The sequence below is a fragment of the Carassius carassius genome, chromosome 28 (assembly GCF_963082965.1).
Source record: "Carassius carassius chromosome 28, fCarCar2.1, whole genome shotgun sequence".
NCBI classification, from domain to species: Eukaryota; Metazoa; Chordata; class Actinopteri; order Cypriniformes; family Cyprinidae; genus Carassius; species Carassius carassius.
In genome coordinates, this window is record NC_081782.1 from 16,413,662 (window position 1) to 16,436,208 (window position 22,547).

At 35.8% G+C, this 22,547-nt stretch overlaps 1 pseudogene; it reads right to left on the reverse strand.

Annotated features, from left to right (window-relative positions):
• LOC132108091 (alpha-2-macroglobulin-like protein 1) overlaps positions 1-22,547 on the reverse strand; it is a 30,232-nt pseudogene that overhangs the window by 624 nt on the left and 7,061 nt on the right.

Consider the following 22,547-nt stretch of genomic DNA (forward strand, 5'->3'; position numbering starts at 1 on the left):
CTATTATATTAAGCGGGGTGTGGACGGAATCGCAGTGTCCAGTCATGAAAACAGAATTTTCTGTATAACGCGGAATGTCACAGAATTTGTCAAACTTTAAAATAATTAATCAAAAGTAGGTAATTCGATTTAAAAAATGGACTAGTATCTGTAAATATTAAGCCACAAAAAGACTATTTAAACATGAATCCTGCATGTTCTGCATGTCTGTCTGTATGAATGAATAGCACAGATGCACGGTTTCGCTTACTAAACACACACACTGAACCGCGTGATACTCGCTGTGATTTCAGCATCTGCCATCTCACTAAATGAGAACATAAATACATGAACAACATCTCCAAAACTGCTCCGAGAGTCACGTCATGAACATTTTACCATTTCATTTAAGTAAAACTCGCCTCATATCACACAGACATTTTAAAAGTATTCACGGCAACCTGTCAAAATAAAAGTTTGGTTTAACTTGAAGACACTGTGCCAGAGATATGTTCAGTAGAATGTAGGCTGCATAATACTACTAATACTATTAGTGCTACTAATAAAATTATCATTATTTTTATTATTATTATCATTATTAAAACTGTTTTATTGTTAATAGTAAATCCCCTTTGTTTGCCAAAACATAAAGTTTGATTAATTTTCAATGATTCAAAGTTAAATGAATGTAATGTATAATGCCTTCATTTGATTATAAGAAAAATGTAAATACACAACACAGAATTTCTGAGAAAAAATAAAAACAAATAAGATCATATGGCTATTTAAGAATAAATTTGAATAAATTAAGTTGTTTTATGCATTCAAATTAGACATGCTAAAACAGAGAACTTGGTAACAATAAGTCATATGGTAAGAAAAACTAAAAAAAATTCATAGGGACCTAAGCATGTAGTTTTTTTTTTTTTTTTGGAAAATACAGTATGTTGCATGAAATTTTCCAGTGATGAAAAAACACGTACTGATCTTGTAGTAGTCATATACGGTCACCACAGCAGGTTTCAGGTTGTGTACCGGTACTTCCTGCACGAGCTGCAGGCTGATGGACTTCAGCTCATTCTTTTTCAACTGGAATGGAAGAGAAAGTTATTATTTATTTTCTATGGAGTGTGGACATTTGAGAATTTTTTAAAGGAATTGTTCACCCAAAAATACAAATTTGCTTAAAATTGAATCTCTTGTGCTATCCAAGTTGTAGATGAGTTTGTTTCATCATAGGAACAGTTTTGGAGAAATTGAGCTTTACATGACTTGCTCACCAGTGAATGGGTGCTGTCAGAATGAGAGTCCAAACAAACATCCCAATAATGCACAAGTATTCCACACAACTCCAGTCAACTAATGTCTTGTGAAGTAAAATGTTTATTGTCAATTAATATTCATCAACACATTTTTTCTCATCTGAATCAGGAGAGAAATATGCACTGATCGAGAACTGTTTTAAAGTCAAAGCATTTCTAAACCTGCATGTTGATTAATGTTTATGTGAGAGGACAACAGGGGATGGACTCATTCTGATGGCATTCTGTGCAGAGGATCCACTGGTGAGCAAGTGATACATTTCCCAAACCGATTCTGATTAAGAAACAAACACATCTACATTTTGGAGTGAGTAAATTTTTTAGTCTGTTTACTTTCTTTTTTTTTTTTTTTTTTTTTTTTTTTTGGTGAGCTGGGTCAGTTTGTCCCTTTTATTGTCACAATATCAGTGAACCCCTCAAGGTATTTGAATAAAACATTTACACTATCCAAATAGAAAATGACATGATCCTCATCCAGATCTAGACGTTTGATGTTAGGGTCTTCTCTCAGCTGTGGAGACAGAGAGTGAGTGAGAACGAATCAAATGCTGGCTACACTACTTGATATCAAAAGAGGACTGGAGCCCTTCAAGTGTCACTCACAGCCTGCAGAGATGTCTCATCTGGCTTAAACCCTGACAGCAGCTTGATGTTAATGATCACCATGTTGGTCTCCGCTCGTGTGCCGTTATACCTGTCATACAATCATTCCAACAATCACAGACAGGGTTCACAACCACACATTGTTAATTGTATGTAATCTGACAGACAGCAAATAGTCTATTAGGCCACAAAGTAGGTTAAATCTGTATTCATTCTTTCTTTATAGAGTTAAATGGATATACTAATTAAGTTACTAATTTCTGGGAGGCTTTTTGTTTACAAAAGTAAAGGACAGTAAGAAATTAATAAATCTTAAAGTAGTAAAGCAACAGGGTTAGACAATATTCCAGTGAGGATTCAGATAATTGTTATACTCCTATGGTTACTCATATTATAAATCTTTCAATTTGCCAAGGAAAGGATCCTGATAAGCAAGAGTTATTCCCCCTTTTAAGAAAGGCAGTAGGTTTAAGTGTAATAATTATAGGCCGGTGTCAGTTTGAGTGCTTTATCAAAACTGATGCAGAGGATTATATTTCAGCAGATTGAAGAATATCTTACGTATAATATATTGTATGAGTTTCAGTCTAGTTTAAGGAGGAAAAACACTCCACTGAAACAACAATTTTATAATTAATGGATTATATAAGGAAATAAATGGATAAAGGTAAATTGGATTTGCAAAAATCTTTTGATGCAGTCGATCACAGTATTCTGCTTTTAAAAGTTAAAGCAATGGGTTTCAGTAATGCAGCCTGTAAATGGATTGTCTTACCTTGAATATAGGTATCAAATAGTAGATTTAAATGTTTTTTTTTTTTTCAGATTGTTTGACCATTTCATATGGGGTTCCACAAGGGAATGTATTAGGTCCATTATTTTTTTCATTATATATTAATGATTTAAAAGAGCCTGTTCTAATGAGCTTTTCTTACATGCAAGGTAATGCAGCAATAATTGTGTATCATGAGAGGAAAGAAAACATTGAAAATATATTAAGTAGAGAGATTGAAGAGGTCCTCAAATGGTTTTGCCATAATAATCTTTTTTTAGATTTGGGAAAATCTTAAATTATATATTTTTGCTTGGTTACCTTAATTAAAAAAATGCTCTAGATTAGAGGTAGAGGTTTGAGATCAAATTATTATACCTAAACAAGGATTAAAATATCTGGGTTGTGTTTTGGACAGTAACCTGGACAGAGTAAATTTGGCTGCTTTAGCTCATTCAAGAATGTGTAATTGAACAAAATTGTTAGCAAGACACCCACTGCTGCATTTCTGAAATAATAATATAATATAGGGAAATCGTTTTTTTAAAAGACAAAAAAAGCTTAACTTTTCTTAAAGTGATGGTGTTTAAGATAATAAAGGGTTATTTATTATTTATTATGGAATATTATGCACTTGTAAGAGAGGTTCATTGTCGTTCTACAATGGCAAGTGATTTATACTTGTAGGTTCAAGAGTGTAATGGGTAAAAACATTTTTTATATATATACTAGCTCTGTTTCTTGGAATAAATTACCTGGGTGTATTAATAATACAAGTTGATAGTATTTTTTAGAAGGTTTGTTAAAAAATTGTTAAAAACTTTTTTTTTTCATTGATCTATAGATGTTTGTTTGGTGACTTTCTGAACTTGAAGTTGATTGCCTTTTATTCTCACCAAGAATTTGATAAAAAATACAGCAAGTCAATAGATCAATAAATTACATTTAAATTAAATTAAATTAAAATGATTTTATATTTGGATATTTTTAAACATAATTCAATTAAGCAAGGATTAATTTTCAGCAGCCATTACTCCAATCGTCAGTTTCAAATGATGTTTCAGAAATCATTCTGATATGCTGATTTTAAGTATGAAACATTTATTATTGTTATTTATGTTGAAAACAGTTGTGTTTTTAAAAAAGTTTCATCAGAACTGACACATTTATAATGTTTTTACTGTCACTTTTGAGCAAAACAATGCATCCTTGCTAAGTAAAAATATAAATTTTATAAAAAAAATAAAAACTTACTGGACTTACTGGCCCCAAACCTTTGACCAATAGTATATATGTTTAATATTTATTATTTTAATTATTATTATTATTATTAATTATCCTTTTTTTAATGACAGGCTAAACACTCTTAGTGTTTATTTCTTTGTTTTTTGTCTAAATTTGGTCATTTTTGTTTTCTTTTTTATGTAAAAGAGCTGTGTAAAGATAGAGATAGTAGAGACAAAGTCATAGTAAATAATGCCATTTAAATAAATGATTAATGATGTAACAAATTAAATTAGCAAAAATCACATGCGTGTATTATATAGATAATAGCTATCTACATGATGGTATTTTTTTAACAGAGTGTATCTCACCTTACAATAGTGGTTAGTGTAAAAGCTGTGTTCTTTGTGTTGCTGCAAACCCCAGAATCTGCACTGATTTTGCAGGCCAAAGAGTCTGGAGGAGGTGGGATATTATAGTGCAAGGCAAACTGAGAGACAAAAACACAGAATGATGTCAAAGACGAGGTGATTTATATCACCTTTATACACTTAAATAGTCATAATGCCTTATACTCATCCTTATGTAATTACAAATCCTTATGACTTTCTTCTGTGATCCATGGAAAAAAGTCACACAGGTTTGCAATGAAATTAGGGTGAGTAAATAGTGAAGACTTTCATTTCTAGATGAACTACAGTATTCCTTGGATTTCTCAATAAGTGCATCAAAATAGCCAGTGCACAGACCTGCACAAACGCACAGCCTTTGCCTTCTGCCCCCAGCTTGTATTTGCCAGTAGCTTCCTGCAGCTGTTTCTCCTGGTAAAGCAGCCGGTTGTTCTGGTTCACAGTGAACTGGTTCCTCTGGCCTGAGGGGGAGGTCACGGTTACGGTAATGGATCCTTCTGGATTGTAGGTGGCAGCACTGTACTTAGCGAGGGCCTGGAGTGCTACTACAGTATCCTGTTCACAGAGAGAGTTAGCGACACAACTTACAATCAATAATGATAAAATACAGAGGCATCTAAATAAAGCTGCATGTGATAAATAACATTACCTGTGTAGAGGAGAAGCCTCCATACGCGTTCTGCTTCTTGGTTAACCAATGCACTATGCCAGCAGAGTAGTTCAGTCCAAATCCAGGGAGTGTGGGTCCCGAGAGCAGCGCCAGTAACACATAGGCACTCATCTCTACCTCCACAGAGCCCCATGGTTGCGCATTATTATCCAGAGTCCAATATCGTCCAACACCTAAAATAATCAGTAAAATAATCCAAAACTGGAACATTGAAGGCTGGTGGTTGTGTTTATTATTAAAAGCAGCAGGATTATACTAGATTAGAGGTTTTCAAACTGGGGTCCAGAGAATTTGGTACTGTGGGTACACACACACACACACAAAATATATCAACAAAACAACAACAAAACATTTTTTTTAAGTTAACACGTACCTGATTTGATTTGCAGTCTTCTCCTCTGCAGCACAATAACTACAGTATAGTATAGTAGTGTATGCCATATTGTCTTTTTGAGGAGTTTCTATATATTTTATGCAACAAGCACTATACTACGGAGTCCTGCAAATGACTTGCGGAGAAGAGAAAAAAAAAACAAGATATTATGGCTGTGAATTAAGAATTAATTTCCTCGGTTTAGATAACTTAAACATAACAGGGGAAAAATTTGCCACAATTTAACTAAAACAAAGGAAGAGTAAATAATATGTGGCCCCAAATTAATAAGGTGTGGGAACAAATTCTTAATTCATGACCACAATATCTATTTCTTCTTCAGCTGACATGTGTGGGGCTCCATGCTATAGAAATACATTCGGAATTGAATATCGAATTAATTGAGGTAACTTATTTAATTGACAATTATTCAGTTTAGCAAACACAAAATAGAAAGGTCTTTATGAATAAAAACTTTTGGAGCCTTTCTATTTAAAATGTAATGTATATGAATAAATATATATATATATCAATCTTCTTGCACATCCTTAAAGATAAGTATTTTACTGTTGTTATTTGTCTTATTTAATCTAAAGCTGAATAGTACCTTGTCTCTTGGCCTGCCGGTCCAGGTTGGAGAGGAGGTTCTGTCTCATCTGTTCATCTCCAGCAAGAGTAAATGTGTAGGACAGCAAGGCAGTCACATAAGTGTTGGTAATGTTATGGGAAGCCTCCATAAGACATTCAAGGCTTTTCACCACAATGGGATCCTTACAAAGCACACAAGAGACTTCATTAGTCACATTATCTGTATTAAGTTCTCATTGACTAGAGTCCATCTCTTAGGAGCTATAAAGAGGGTTTTACTCACAGAGTTCTGAACTCCTAACTCAAGCAGTGCTGCGGTGATGTATGCAGAGAGAGTGACTTCATCATTGACACCACCCTGGGAAAGCAGAAGCAGGGCAAAAACACATTTAGACATGCAAGAGTGCATCATCAAAGATTATTCCCACCCTCAGAATCTAACAGACATTTCCGAAGTGTGAAATCCACGACCAGCAGACTAAGGAGCAGTTTCCTATCTGTAAATGACTTTGCTCCATTAGTTCTCACAGTAACTCAATGCTGTGACAGCTTCTCATATGTGCTCTTCGTGTCATCTCAATTTTTTTCCAGTAGCAAGTGCATGTAACACAAGTTTCTGGGTCCCTTTAATTGTGTTGGACACCCTTTTGCTATGTATTCCTCTTTTCTACATGCATTACTTTCTTGTGTTCTTTCCTAAGCATCAATAGATTTTCAGTTTTCAAATAATATATTACATTTTTCATTTGTAAAGATTTGTTAAATGTTTTGAAAGATTTTTTTTTTATTTTTTTTTGTGGAAACCGAGACACTTTTCAGGATTCTTTAAAGTAACAAATTTTAAAAGAATGGTATTAATTTAATCATTATTTGTAATGTTTTTGTAACATTATTAATGTATTTACTGTCACTTTCAATTTAATGCACCCTTGGTGAAAAAAAAGTATAAATTTGCTTTTTTGTAAGTAATGAACCCCAAAATATGTATATGTATATTTTTTAAACATCATAAACATAATTCAATTCTTCAAATAATTTTGCCAATGAGGTAAAATAAATACATTTTAAGATATGCATATATATTATATATTCTGATTTACATATTCTTGTAAATGTTATGCCTTGTTTTAAGGATGCTAAGATATTTCAAATGCAAAACTAGACAAGTATTAATATTACTTTTTTTTTTTGTTAGAGAGCAAAAACTACAGTATAATATTATAGCAACAAGATAGTCCACAAGAATTAAAGGGTTGGTTCAGCCAAAAATGAAATTAAGTCACCTTGAAGTCATCCTAGGCGTACAGTAAATGACTTTCTTCTTTCAGACGAATTCAGTTGGAGTTATTTAAAAAAAATTGCATAAAACGGCTTGAAAGATAAAAGACAATTTGTAAAATAACTCTAACTGAATTCGTCTGAAAGAAGAAAGTTATATACACATAGGATGACTTCAGGGTAAGTACTTTATGGCTCAAGTTTCATTTTTGGCTGAACTAATCCTATAGCCTGCCTGGACCAGTGAAATCTATAGACAACAAATTTCATCATGAATCAACACACGAAGTGAAGTGAAGTGACATTCAGCCAAGTATGGTGACCCATACTCGGAATTTGTGCTCTGCATTTAACCCATCCGAAATGCACACACACAGAGCAGTGAACACACACACACACTGTGAGCACACACCCGGAGCAGTGGGCAGCCATTTATGCTGCGGCGCCCGGGGAGCAGTTGGGGGTTCGATGCCTTGCTCAAGGGCACCTAAGTCGTGGTATTGAAGGTGGAGAGAGAACTGTACTCCCCCCACCCACAATTCCTGCCGGCCCGGGACTCGAACCCACAACCTTTCAATTGGGAGTCCGACTCTCTAACCATTAGGCCACGACTTCCCCACACACACCTATTGTAGAACACATGATTATCCCACAATCAGCCTCTCCTGCAAACCGAACGCAAAAGAAAGATACCAATGTTCAGTCCATGTGCGCTGTCAACTTTTTAGAAATGGCAGGTTTTATTGACAAACATTGAAAAACAAAAACATCTAAACCAGCCTTAATTGGATTCATCTGATCTAGCTAGTCTCCTGGCTTGATCAAGCTATAGTCTTCAGCTGGTTTGTCAGCCTAGCAAGCTGACTTTCGTAAACCAGCAAACAAGCCCAGCCTGAGGAGCAGATGGGCCTGGCTGGGAGACCAGCTAGACTAGATGAAACCACATCAAATCAGCATGTAAGAGGAACTTCACCTTCAACATGTTGTTAAAGAGTTTCCCCACTGAGGCAAAGCAGCCGTTCTTCTGCTGTTGTTGACCCAGCCATTCCTTTGCCTAATCGATGTTGGCCTGATCTATAAATATATACTTCTTTGCCCCACTGAGAGACTTCATCACAAATGCGGTTAACCTGAACACACAAACATTTCTGTAAAATACTCATAAAATAATTTTCAATCAATCTGGATTTATTGGATTTCTCTACCAGCCATATTTCAAAAACACAATGTGAATAGACTGGCATTAAACCCATGTACCAGAATCCACACAGTAACACATAATATAAGTCACTGTCTCTGTACCAGACTCACCAGGTGTTACCAGAAGGATCAGTCCTCCCAAAAGCACTGTAAGATCCATCATCATGCCTGTATGTCAGCTCTCTCTGATAGCCTGCAACACACACACACACACACACACACACACACACACACAATCTGATATGCAAGGATGGTGAAAGGGGGGACACATGGACCTTTTTTATATATATATATATATATATATATATATATATATATATATAAACTGCTAGTTAATATTATTGAATTTGTTTACTGGAGTTTAATATTTTTCGATTTATCACAGAATTAAATCTGTTCAATCAAAGTGATGAAACTATCATCAGTCAAATCCAGCTGATATGACCTCTGGTGAGTTAGCTTGAAAATAAGCTTGAACTAATTGTCTGTATGTTCCTTGTAATGTTGTTTTATGTGTTTAACAAATTATTATTATTAATAATAAATAAATAAATAAATAAAGCTAATAAGACTGCAAACAGTAATTTCCTAGTTAGAATTTTTGCCAAGTTTTCCATAAAAATAAAATAAAATAAAAAATTAAAACATTTGAATATCTAAATAGTATCACAATAATGATAATTTTATAGCAGTTTTCCTCACCGCTCTCCAGGAAGGTTATTGCTCGGTCTTTAATCTGAGGAGTGAGTTGCCTGCTGCTCTCCAAGTACTGAAGGATGTAGATATTGGGGGCAAAAAGCAGCATGTTCTGCTCTCCACAGCCGTATGGCATAGCCAACAGATCACCGATGTTCCTCAGAGCACAACCCATCAGATCACCTACAGTCCAAACAGCCATATAACCATCAATATAATAAAAAACAACCCAATACTACCCACTACTACTACTTTTGCTCACCCAGAACAGTGACAAAGCTTTTTGCAGAATCCTTGACAAAGACTTTGGGTAAAGTGAGAGAAACTGATGTCTCCTGTGGATGGTCTAATAGAACAGAGAAAAAAATGTCAGGTACAAATCATGCTTTACTTTACCATAGACAATTATTTTCTTTATCTGTGAAAACTAAAAATGGTTTAAAAACTTAAATTGGAAGTTGATTTCTGTTAAAGCCTTTTTGAAATGAGAATTTTAACATGTATCCAGTGCAATACATTGCATCATAGACTTCGAGTGTAAATGCATTACCGTAAGCAAGATTTTCGCTAATTTGTACACATTGAAGGTCAAAATTATTATCTGTGGTATAGGGTAAATTATATCATGTTAAAGGGTTCATATGATGCAATTGAATTTTTTCCTTTCTCTTTGGAGTGTTACAAGTTCTTGGTGCATAAAGAGATCTGTAAAGTTGCAAAGACTAAAGTCTCAAATTAAGATTCAAACACTCCTAACTAAAACGGCTTGTCTACGGCACAATGTGGGAAGATTAGCATAGCACCTCCAAAATGTTCACACAAAGAAATAAGGCGTAACTTGTATTCTCATTGTTGCCGTCAGCGGCATGTTGTGAAAGTGAAACTACTTTCTTTGGTCTTCCAAAAGAGAAACCACAACTAGAGATCAGTGGTTAAGTTGTAACAGTGTTCCAGAACAGTTCAACCCAAATATACAGATGTGTGCAGTGCATTTTGTGGAGGGCAAGGACTGTTTCCTGTAAGAGTAGCCTACAATGCCATTGTTTGTTTCTATAAAGTGGGGCAGTTCCAACTTTGCAGGGACAGTCTGGCACTTCTGACATACAGTCTGTCAGTATGTTTTCATATGTAAAAGATTTGCCACTAATGATTCAAACGAATGTTTTGAGCAGTGTAGAGTAGCGTTTGTTGTTTGTCGTTTCTCCGATAACAAATGCAGAAAAGGTTTTATGTTTATGCAGCACAATATGCAGGGCAATATGCAGCTATTGTACATAATCGACCAATCGTGAGAGCACTGGGCAGCCATTTTTTGCTGCAGCACCCAGAGAGCAGTTGGGGAGTTCGGTGCTTTGCTCAAGGGCACCTCAGTCATGGTTTTAAAGGTGGTATAGTCCCTCCACCTACAATCCCTGCCGGTTTAAGACTCAAAACCGCAACCTTTGGGTTATGAGTCCAACTCGGAAACCCTTTGGCCACAACTTCCCCTATGTCACACAACGTGAACAGAACAGCGGCAACAGCCAAAACCTGGACCCTATTTTTTACGCTGTTTGCACACATTTTATTTGTTCCTGATGAAATACAAAGAACTATAGTTGACCATGTTTTTCTGCATTTACTGACCATGAGGGAAGTTGGCCTACAGGCTCATCTAAAATGTTTCAATACTACTTACACAATACAAATACAATATAATTAAATTTGACAGGTTTGTGTATCATCTGAGGCCAAAGTTTGAGTCTGAAAAAAGAGAACATGTTTTGGGATAAATTATTTGATTTTGACCTGGAAGTTTGAAGTTTGCACAAATGGTGTATATTTTTGAGATTGTGTTTATATTTGTGAGAAAATGGTGAATTGTTTCATGAATTGTGTTAGCAATCAAGAAAAACTGTTATAGACAACACAACACACTGTAATGCCACTAACCTGCTAAGCAGATGAGTTCATTCTAAATTATTGACTGTTTGGATCCCTCTGCCTGAGAAATACGAGTAATAACAGTGTCAATTATATTTTTCAAGCAAAGCAAAACAAAAAGCAAATAGATAGGATGGAAGGATGGATGGATGATAGACACATTCATTTAGGCAAGGCATGGCAAGTTTATTTATATAGCATATAATTTCATTCAAAGTTTCATACACAATGGTATTTCAAAGCGCTTTACTTAAAAGGAAGTAAAATAATAAAAAAAACAAATCCTCACAACAATAAAACAAGGAATTTAAATGATTTAAAAATTTATTTAAAATGAATTTTTTGTTCAGCTGATTAAACTACTTTTTCAATAATCTTGCCTAGTAGTAGTATAGTAGTCTAAAGTTGCTCAATATGGTATTATCAAGGGCTTAACAGCTGCAGTTTACAGGGAGTTTGGAAAAGTCCCAGAAAGAAATGAGGCATTCACCCCTTCTAAGAGATCTGCTGTAAAGTCAGCAGTAGCAAAAAGAGTGCGAGTGTTATTTAAGTTACTGTTTATAAGGTTTGATAGTGAACTTAAAGTTTTGTCTTCCGCCACATCTGCTCAGCTTTTCTGCATTGTCTTTTCATACTCTGTACTGCTGTTGATTTTCACCAAGGTGATTTTTGTCTGCCAGTCTTCTTACTGACTTTTACAGGAGCAGTGTCATCAAAAGCATTCTTAACTTTTGAGTTAAAGGAATCAAGGAGAATATCAACAAAGTCTGTAGAAATGCTTGGTGTTAAAGATATAGCTTTCATAAATAGCACACTACTGTTCGCGTTAATGCTTCTCTTTCTGACAGAAACAGATCTAGATTCAGTGGTAGCAGACATCAAAATATCAGAGAAAATACAGAAGTGATCATATAGTGCTACATCCTTAATAACAATGGATGAAATGTTTAGCCCTCTAACTGATGAATAGATCTAGATTCTAAACCAAGTAAATCTAGTAATTTATTACTTTTATAAACTTAGTATGTGCAATAAATCACTCTTAATTCATTTTAAGATTCAAAACAATACCCAAATAGCTATTGTCCAAAAATAATAAGTGTTTGTTTTCTTTAGAATAATGAGCACTGTTTCAACACAGTATAACCAGAAAATGTATTAATAAAGTAATTATAGTACAGTTTCATTTACTGTTGACTTGTTAGTTTGTTGATGTTGAATAGTGAATCGCATGGTTTCTAAAAGCTCTCATACGGTGAAGGCACGTACCTCCAACAGAATGCTCTGCATCACAGTATCAACTCTGCCTTTGTCCGGCAAAGTCACCACTTCATTGCCACACAGTTGTCGGCTCTGCACCGCCTCAGCGCGTACTGTAATGTTCACCTTTCCTGTAAAATACACACACCAGTGACAGTGAATTTAAGTCACAGAAGAAACAAAGTGTCCCTGGGGCTTGCTATAGTAAACAATTATGTCACTGTCAAGAAAGTATATCCAAATGAAATGCATAGTCCACCCAAAAATAAAATCAGAAAACAAAAATTCCGTCATCACCACTGTTTTGGCTCCCATCGACTTCAATTGTGTTTGTTTACCAATATCCTTAAAACTATCTTTTTTTATCAGCAGAATAAAGAAATTCATACAGACTTGGTACAACATGAGGATGAGTAAAGGTGACAGAATTTTAATTTTTGGATGAACGATCCCTTTAAGAAATACATATTATAAGTGTATTATTGTGTCCTGGTACAAACATGATCAGACGTATGATAAGGCTTTCAGTTTAGGGAATCAAACTGAATTAAATTTCAGTTTGTTTTTGCTCATATAGAAGTCAAAGTATCTGGCTTGCCCAGGACAAAGGGTGTAACAATCCACTGGAAGGTTTGGCTCTCTTCAGAGCAAACACACTGGGTGTAAGTGCAGCCTTTGCATGACTGAGCTGTGAACTGCGGTGAGTTTGCCAGCGTGACCTTCACCTTTATTAAATGACAGAGATTTGTAAATTGGCTGTACAAAACTGCTCCAAAACAAACAAGTAAACACATTAAATGTGCTTACCATGATACATTTGGGGAGGTAGTTGAATACAGTGGCTCTGAGTGTGAACGTCTCCTCACGGATTACAGAGTAGGGGAGGGCGAGGCTCACAAAGAAGGGTTGGAAAGCAGTGAGATCAGTCTTGGGGGCCACTCCAAACCCGACAGGGGATGTGCAGAAAGCCCCTGCTGCCCATTTAGTGATGGTATCCGGGACAATCTTTGCAACATCCACATATCCTGATCTCCTGGTTTTAAAATGATTAAATAATCACTGAAACAGTTTTGTTTTTAATATAAAAAAAAATGTTCTGCATAATTAAGAAGGACTGTGAATTAAACAGTATATTCAGCAATGCCACGGTGCAAGACACATACCCCACAGGTATAAGATCCCATATCCAGGTTTCTGGAAAGAATTTGTGGATCTTCTGTGTATGTTTTTCCACATTTGAACCAAACCCTATCTCTTGCCCGGCAAAGCCCAAGAGCCCACCATCATCCACAGCAGCTGTTTGAATTGATAGTTTATAAATACAGTCAAATAAAAAGGGCATTTCCAAATCTTAAAAGAATGAAGTGACTTACATTCCTCCATAACCATTGTGCTATAACGGCGACAATCAACAGGTGCTTTCACATCAGAGTTGGTAGCGATTTTGATTCCAACTGCCTAGAGAAAAGCAAGTGTTACAGTATATTACATTGTGCAAGGTGAGATTAAGATGATATTGGAGGACATGTTGTGCATCTTACTCTAAAAATGTTGTAGACATCATTTCTGTTGTCATAGTAGGGGTAATAAAAGTGGGAGCGCTTGCGCCTCGCAGATTCAGCAAAGGGGTTCTCCCAGGGAGGTCGGCAGGTGTTAGGTTCCCACTTCTCAACATTGTATGGGTAACCTGACAAAATCTGGACTGGTAACATTCCAAGGACCTGTAGAGTAATAACAAGATATTGATCCATAGCAGTGACAAGGCAATTTCCTAATAATCATAAAAAAAATAAAAAAAATGGATTAAAAAAAAAAAAAAAAACATTAAATAAAATTGCCATAAGTGTCCATGATAAAAATAAAAAAAAAATCTAGATTATAACACGTTCCAAATTCTAAGAAATGTACTTTTTGTATTTATATATTTTTATATATTCATTATATATTCATATATATTCACATATATAAGTTTATTCAAAATTTTATTATTTTAATGAGGCTTTATATATATATATATATATATATATATATATATATATATATATATATATATCTTTTTTTTACTTTACTCTCTTTTTACTTTTTACTATTTTTTACTCCTAAAAATATAAAAATTAATTTTATTTGAGAAATTTAAAACATGCTTATTATGAAATAAGTGACTTTCAAATCTATTCAAATCTTTCTAACTATATAGTTATCAAATTTGATAACTATATATAGTGCAATGTCCCTGACCCGTTATTTTTATAATAAAGATTATCTAACAGTTATAGTTGTGATGTTAGTTATTGAGTAACATACAGATGCTGCATCCAGCTCTGCCTCTGGTCTTAACAGCAGCACACTCTGATCTATGGCCCGCACAGAGCATAAGGAGCCAGGACTGGCTTGCAGGTTAAGAGATGTCCTCTCTCCAGGTAGTGTGGGGGGAGACGAGAATTTTAAGGACACCTGTAAGAGCACAGGCACGCTCTCATGACACATTGATGATAAATATATATATATACACATACAAAAAAAGCATGAGGGGCATATTGAGTTGTAAAATGAGATTTCATGTGGGATTTTCTTACCTTATTTGGCAAACATTCTTCAATGGGGAAGTTCGTACTGTCTGCTACTGTTTCTCCATTGGGAAGAACTGTGTAAATCACCACCTGAGCATATGGAATCAGAGCTGCTGTCTTCTTTAGTGTGAATGTCAGTTCACCTTTGTTTTCTTTTATGATAGAGAGAGATAATTTATGGAAACAAGAAAAGGCGTATGCTGAACCACAATGTACTATACACAGACCATAAACTACACTTATACAACAAGAGAACAATATGATTGCTGACAAAGCTGTGTACCTCTTCCAGTGTTCACATTCACAGACAGAAGACCATTTCGAGCCATGCTGCCTCTGGACAAGACCTGGAGTGCATGAAGATTATTACTGTATGACAATTTATGTAATGCTACGGAGTTCTACAGCTTCACTAGCATTGTAATTTTTTTCATCCTCTTTTCTCCTTTGTGATAATAACTACAAAATTTAGTTACCTTGAAGAAAAGTTTTCTCTTAAAAAAAAAAAATACATATTAAAATTCTGTACAGTCCTGCTAATTATTGTCATATTATGGCAGCAATAAGTGGTCAATAATAAAAGTCTGGACTATTTTGTCTAAATAAACTTAATTAAAAAATATACAGTATAAGATGAAAAACTGATATTAATTTTTAGATTTCATAAAAAAACCTATTTTATTTGTGTGTGTGTGTGTGTGATTAAAATTAAATGTAAGTGGCCATTAATCTAAATGTAGAAACTGGGAAAATGAGCATTAACAATAACATTTATAAGTTATACTATGTAAGGTTCCAATAACAACCTACACAGATAATAAAATAAATATTTAATATTGGCTAATAACCAATATGGAACTGGCATGTCATGCTTCCTTAAATAAAAGGTCAAAGATCTTGTTGTGAATTAAAACAAAAAATTAAAAAAGGGGGAAAAATGGAAAAATAAAAAAACAGTGTCAATATAAAACATACAATGTAGAAGAAATCCAAGTTTTTCTGGACTGTTTTCAGCGCACTGCCCTGAATGATGTAACTGGCTGTCACTGTTGCATCACTTTTACAGCTTAGCTTCTCTGGACCCTTCGTCAACATCAGGAAACTTTTGCTTTTGGAATGAAACGGTCTTACATAGAGATAGTCTGATGGATAATATCTAAAAGCCTCAAAATCAGTCCGTTCTTCACCTCCTTTATGACTGACCTAATAAAAAATATTTTGAAAATCATCATTACACCCAAATTATATACATAAACATCATGCTAGAAACAAAAACACCACTAACCTGTAATTGAACGGTTTCTTCTGACCAATCTGAAGTATTAAAGGAGAAGCGGGCAGTGCAATTGTTGTCTGTCGTCAGTGTCACATTGACACTTTTACCACCATAATGTGCATATACAATCACTGGCTCATTTTTCATAGGGCTGGACTGTGAATTAGTGACCACAACCTGTATATAATAATAATAATAAATGTTGAGAAAGACAAAATGATCACCTCATAAATGAAAATAACATTCGCTGTACACAATATGACTATGCTAACTGGGCAGTAATGGCGTAATGGTGAGAGAGTCTTGTAACTTGTAACCCAAAGGTCATGGGTTCGAGTCTCAATACAGACAGGGATTGTAGGTGGTGGCAGTGAATGTACTGCTGTCTCTTCCACCTTCAATAGCACGAAGGCACCGAAGCCCTAACTACTCTCCTGGTGCCCTCTATTCAAGGTGTATGTTTAACTAACTGCTGTCTGTGCACTTGGATGGGTTAAATGCAGAGCACAAATTCCAAGTGTGGGTCACCATACTTGACCACACGTCACGTCCTTTCCTTAAATGTATTCACTGCTAAACAGGTTGTTTACTAATGTTTCATTTTACACTCAGACAAAAATAAAAGTTTTGGTACAGTTATGAACTTTTTCTAACGATGGTTGTTAAAACACTTGGACTGTAAAGTTACTTTTGGAGCATTCACTCAATAATTAGTAGCAAACGACCTCAAGCCAGCGGTTACCTTTCCCTTTAAGATCATGCCAGGCCTGTATGTATCTGGCATGTCCTCAAAGTTAGCATTGACATAATCACTGGTAAACACAGCTGAGGTAGAACTCTCCATAGTTATTCCTGGAGGAACAAAAGTCCATGTTTTATTACTCTAATGTGGAGAATTAAAATGGACAACAGCCAGTGTTTTCCAACCTCACCTGTTCCAAACTCTTCAACTTTACTATTCAATTGGAAAGATCCTTCTGAAGACAAGCCAAATTCTGTCACATTTATCACCTGAGACCCACAGCCAGTCTTGTCAGTCTGAATGAATAAGAGGGAGAAGAAAAATAGTTAGACAATATATTATATGTTGCAATATGGACCCTTGTGAAAAAGTACACTTTGGCATACCGGTACATGTAATTTTAATAAGGAGTACTTATTACAGAAATATATAAAATTCGCTGTGTAACATTTAAATAAAAAATGTAAATAGCATTCTATTTTTATTTACATTTTACACAGTGTCCCAACTTATTTGGAATTGGAGTTGTAAGAATACACTTGAGTGCAAACTGAATGCGGACACTTAGTTGCATCTTAATTGCAGCTAGGTGAAATTATGAATGTTTTATAGTTTAAAATATTATTTTTTTTTAAATTAATAAAAATATACATTGAATGCAATTAACTGAGTGTTGTTTACCCACCTTCTTAATGACATCTATTGAATATTGTCTTTGAAATATGGTTAAAGACCTTAACCCTTTACTCTAACTTGAACTGTACTTCTGAAAGCACTGACAAGCATTATGGAAGTTGCCATTTAGAACACCTAAAATATATATGCTTTAGGTGTAACACTGAATAATGCAATACAGTAATATCAGCTCATTGTTATTTCTTGTAATTGGGACCTTATGATGTTTAAGAGGAAATTATAATTATTACAGTGTTTTTAGGATTCCAAAAGGTAACAGTTTTGTGTGTGCAGAGGGTAACACACCATCATTGAATATTCCTTGAATATATTAACCATGTCAGAGAAAGGTCTCATCCAATAGTAACCATAGCTCTGCCCACACACTTCAGCATTCACAGACCCCAGCACAGGCTTGCCATAAGTGTATCTAAAGACAGTAAAAAATATATTTTATCATGCTAAAAATATAATTGAAACACAGGTATGCTCCTCATTTATCTGTAAAGAAATGAATATTATTTGTAATAAATTCCTACTTTGCACAAACTTTCAGGGTGACCTCTTTGTCCTGGATGGTTAAAATGGAGGGAAAATTGATGTTCACTTCATATTTTGGCAGAACTAAAAGAGACGCATGGTAAAAATACTTATAATTCAATAAAACACACACGCTGGTCAGTAATGGATTGACAAAAAAGTTAATTTCTGGTTCTGACCATATTCTTTAATTTCAAAGCTGTGTGATATTTGTTGGTTCTTCTCATCCCAAGCAGTGATCGTGTATAAACCCTGAGTAGCTTCTGTAGACATAGAGTGGGACAGATCCAAAATGCCAATCCTTGTGGTCTGATTCAACCACTGACCAATGTGATTTGAATAAGGGTCCTTAACAACAGTGGCACATAATGAAAAAGCCTGCAGTGGAATCAGATTGCATTAATTGAAGTAACAAATCATAAACAGATCATGTCTGCTGGAAGGATTTTACCTGGAGTTCTACAGTTCGAAACTGCAAGAGAAAGACATAAGAAAGTAATTTCAATTAGGGCAAAATAACACACACACACACATATATATATATATATATGTATGTGTGTGTGTTATTTTGCCCTAATTGAAATTACTTTCTTATGTGTATATATATATATTATGTATATATGTATATATATATATATACACACTGACTTAAAGGATTATTAGGAACACCTGTTCAATTTCTCATTAATGCGATTATCTAATCAACCAATCACATGGCAGTTGCTTCAATGCATTTAGGGGTGTGGTCCTGGTCAAGACAATCTCCTGAACTCCAAACTTAATGTCAGAATGGGAAAGAAAGGTGATTTAAGCAATTCTGAGTGTGGCATGGTTGTTGGTGCTAGACGGGCCGGTCTGAGTATTTCACAATCTGCTCAGTTGCTGGGATTTTCACGCACAACCATTTCTAGGGTTTACAAAGAATGGTGTGAAAAGGGAAAAACATCCAGTGTGCAGCAGTCCTGTGGGCAAAAATGTCTTGTTGATGCTAGAGGTCAGAGGAGAATGGGCTGACTTATTCAAGCTGATAGAAGAGCAACTTTGACGGAAATAACCACTCATTACAACCGAGGTATGCAGCAAAGCATTTGTGAAGCCACAACACGCACAACCTTGAGGCGGATGGGCTACAACAGCAGAAGACCCCACCGGGTACCACTCATCTCCACTACAAATAGGAAAAAGAGGCTACAATTTGCACGAGCTCACCAAAATTAGACAGTTGAAGACTGGAAAAATGTTGCCTGGTCTGATGAGTCTCGATTTCTGTTGAGACAGTCAGATGATAGAGTCAGAATTTGGCGTAAACAGAATGAGAACATGGATCCATCATGCCTTGTTACCACTGTGCAGGCTGGTGGTGGTGGTGTAATGGTGTAGGGGATGTTTTCTTGGCACACTTTAGGCCCCTTAGTTCCAATTGGGAATCATTTAAATGCAATGGCCTACCTGAGCATTGTTTCTGACCATGTCCATCTCTTTATGACCACCATGTACCCATCCTCTGATGGCTACTTCCAGCAGGATAATGCACCATGTCACAAAGCTCGAATCATTTCAAATTGGTTTCTTGAACATGACAATGAGTTCACTCTACTAAAATGGCCCCCACAGTCACCAGATCTCAACCCAATAGAGCATCTTTGGGATGTGGTGGAACGGGAGCTTCGTGCCCTGGATGTGCATCCCACAAATCTCCATCAACTGCAAGATGCTATCCTACCAATATGGGCCAAGATTTCTAAAGAATGCTTTCAGCACCTTGTTGAATCAATGCCACGTAGAATTAAGGCAGTTCTGAAGGCGAAAGGGGGTCAAACACAGTATTAGTATGGTGTTCCTAATAATCCTTTAGGTGATATATATATATAGGTATATCACTTCAACTGAAAAAAAATAAAATAGTGTTCCTGTAGCTCAGTTGGTAGATTGTGTTATCAAGCAAAAGGTTGGGGGTTTGATTCCCCGGGCACACATGATAGTTAAAAATTGATAGCCTGAATGCGCTGTAAGTTGCTTTGGATAAAAGCGTCTGCTAAATGCATAAATGTAATTTTTTTAATTTAAAATAAAATCACATAAATTAAACTAAATTTACCACTTGTTTGCGAGGCAAGAAATTGGAATCCAGAGACACAATGCGAAATTTAACTGGGGAAGAGAAAATTTGAGACAGAATATTAACACAAACAATATTATAACAATATATTACACAAAGACTCACAGGCTGATATTAACAAGAACAAATAAGTACTGACAACTTAAACTGCTTTGGAATAATTCACAAAGATAAGTATTACTTGTTTGCCCAGGCTTGTAGATAGGCTTGTCTGATTAGATGAAAAGAAGATTTTTGGGGGGAATTACGAGGATTTAAATGGTTTTGTTTAGAGATGTTTTGCCCCCTTGGACTACAACACTGATGGATGCAACGGACTCCTCAGTGACTACAGGGACCTGCAAGAGACAAATAAATTAAACAGTGACTGTATAAATCTACATACAGACTAAAGACTATAAATTTGGCAGCAGCATCAGGACTGCAGAGATCACTGAACAATTCAGTACTGTAAAATATGTGGGTTTTACTTACACATTAACCATATTTTATTACTCATTATGAATAGGCTCTTTAAACCTAATATAATTTTATACGTGTTGTGCAGACATTATGCAAGGGCCATGATCTCTATAACATAGCATTACCAGATACACCACCACTGTAAACAGAGATTTACTCTCTGAGCTGTACTGAGTAGGCTATACTGACCTTAAAAGGGACACATTTGTAGAAATCCTTTGTTATGAAACCCTGTTGTAGGATGGTCAGGTTGTGATTGTCAGTCCTCAAAGTTACCACTATAAAAATTGTTTCTTTGGGCTCATTTATCTGTGCACACAGAGTCTCTGTGCTGTCACCCACTACCTGGGAAGTGACTGTCACCATGTAGATGCTGAAAGAAAACAAAAAATATATTCAGAGTATAAAATGCTTTTATAGCATAAGTTTAGTGTTGCATGAGCCTTGGGTTGTTTTAAGTAATTATATATATATATATATATGTATATATATATATATATATATATTTTTTTTTTTTTTATCATACCTTGTTGAATACAAGTATTACAAGAATTTTACCCCAACCTTTTTGAACGGTATCATCATTTACACAAAAATATTAAACAGCACAATTTTTTCAGCATTGATAATAATAAGAAATGTTTCTTGAGCATAAAATCAACATACTAGAAGAATTTCTGAAGGATCATATGACACTGAGTTACAATTACCTGCTGAAGTGCCCTTGAATGTCACCAGAGGGCACTCCACCCCAGGACTAAATTAACCAATAAAATCATGGCATGCCTTGAGGGGACTTTAACTATAGTTTGAAGGACTACGCCTTGATTTTAAATGGTTAATTCTTCACGTAGGAGGAATGTGTCCCCGCTCCTAAACCTTATCATAAAAAAGCTCCCAGCCAAGAGACTGTTCATAAGATGGCTGCCAACACAGACACTTTCCAAGAGGTGGCCGCCCTTCCAAAGTCTTGTCACATCATGGTTCCTGTTCCAGAGCCTCTTCCTATCACAGCTGCCACTTCTGAGCAGCATCCTGTCATGGCTGTTCCAACTAAGACCTCCACATTCATGTCAGCCACATCCTGAGCCTTTGAAGCAGTCACAGTCCGAGACTGACATTCACTGTGGAGGATCCACTGCTGGTGTCTGTGAGAGCTGTCACAAGCAACGCAGATTCTATGCTCTCAAGCAATGCAGGTTCTACACTCACAAGTGATGCAGTTTCAGCACCCTCAAGCGACGCAGTTTCAATACTCTCAATCACCTCCATTACAGCATACTCTAACCAGCTGGCTTCTACACACTCTAGTTCACCATGCACGCTGTCTGTCTCAGCAATAGATGCAGTGTTCCCTGTGGCTGTGAGTGCCATCTTTGAATTGTCTGTATCCATTGAAGCTCCTGTTACTACAGCAGCAGAACCTCCAGAAGTGTCGGAATTTACTGCAGAACCTCCAGAGGTGGTGAGGTTGCCCATTTTCTGCTCCTCTCATGGCATGGGTGTCCATTCATGAACTCCCTGTCCTTCCTGTCATGGTCACTGAGACCACCTTTGAATTCAAAAAGGCTAAGGAGGTCATTTCTGAACCCTCAGTTTACCCTGTCACAGCTAAGGAGTTCATTTATGAACTCTCAGTTTCCTCGGTCACGGCTAAGAAGGTTGTTTCTGAACCCTCAGTTTACCCTGCCATTGCCAAGGAGGCCATTTCTGAACCCTCAGTTTCCTCTGTCACAGCTAAGGAGACTGATCTTGATCGCTTTGTCAGTCCTGTCATGACAAAAGAGGCAGTTTTTGAACTCTTGGTTTGTCCTGTTTGTCCAGGACTTATAGCCTGCCCTGTTATGTTCATGAAGGTTGTCTTT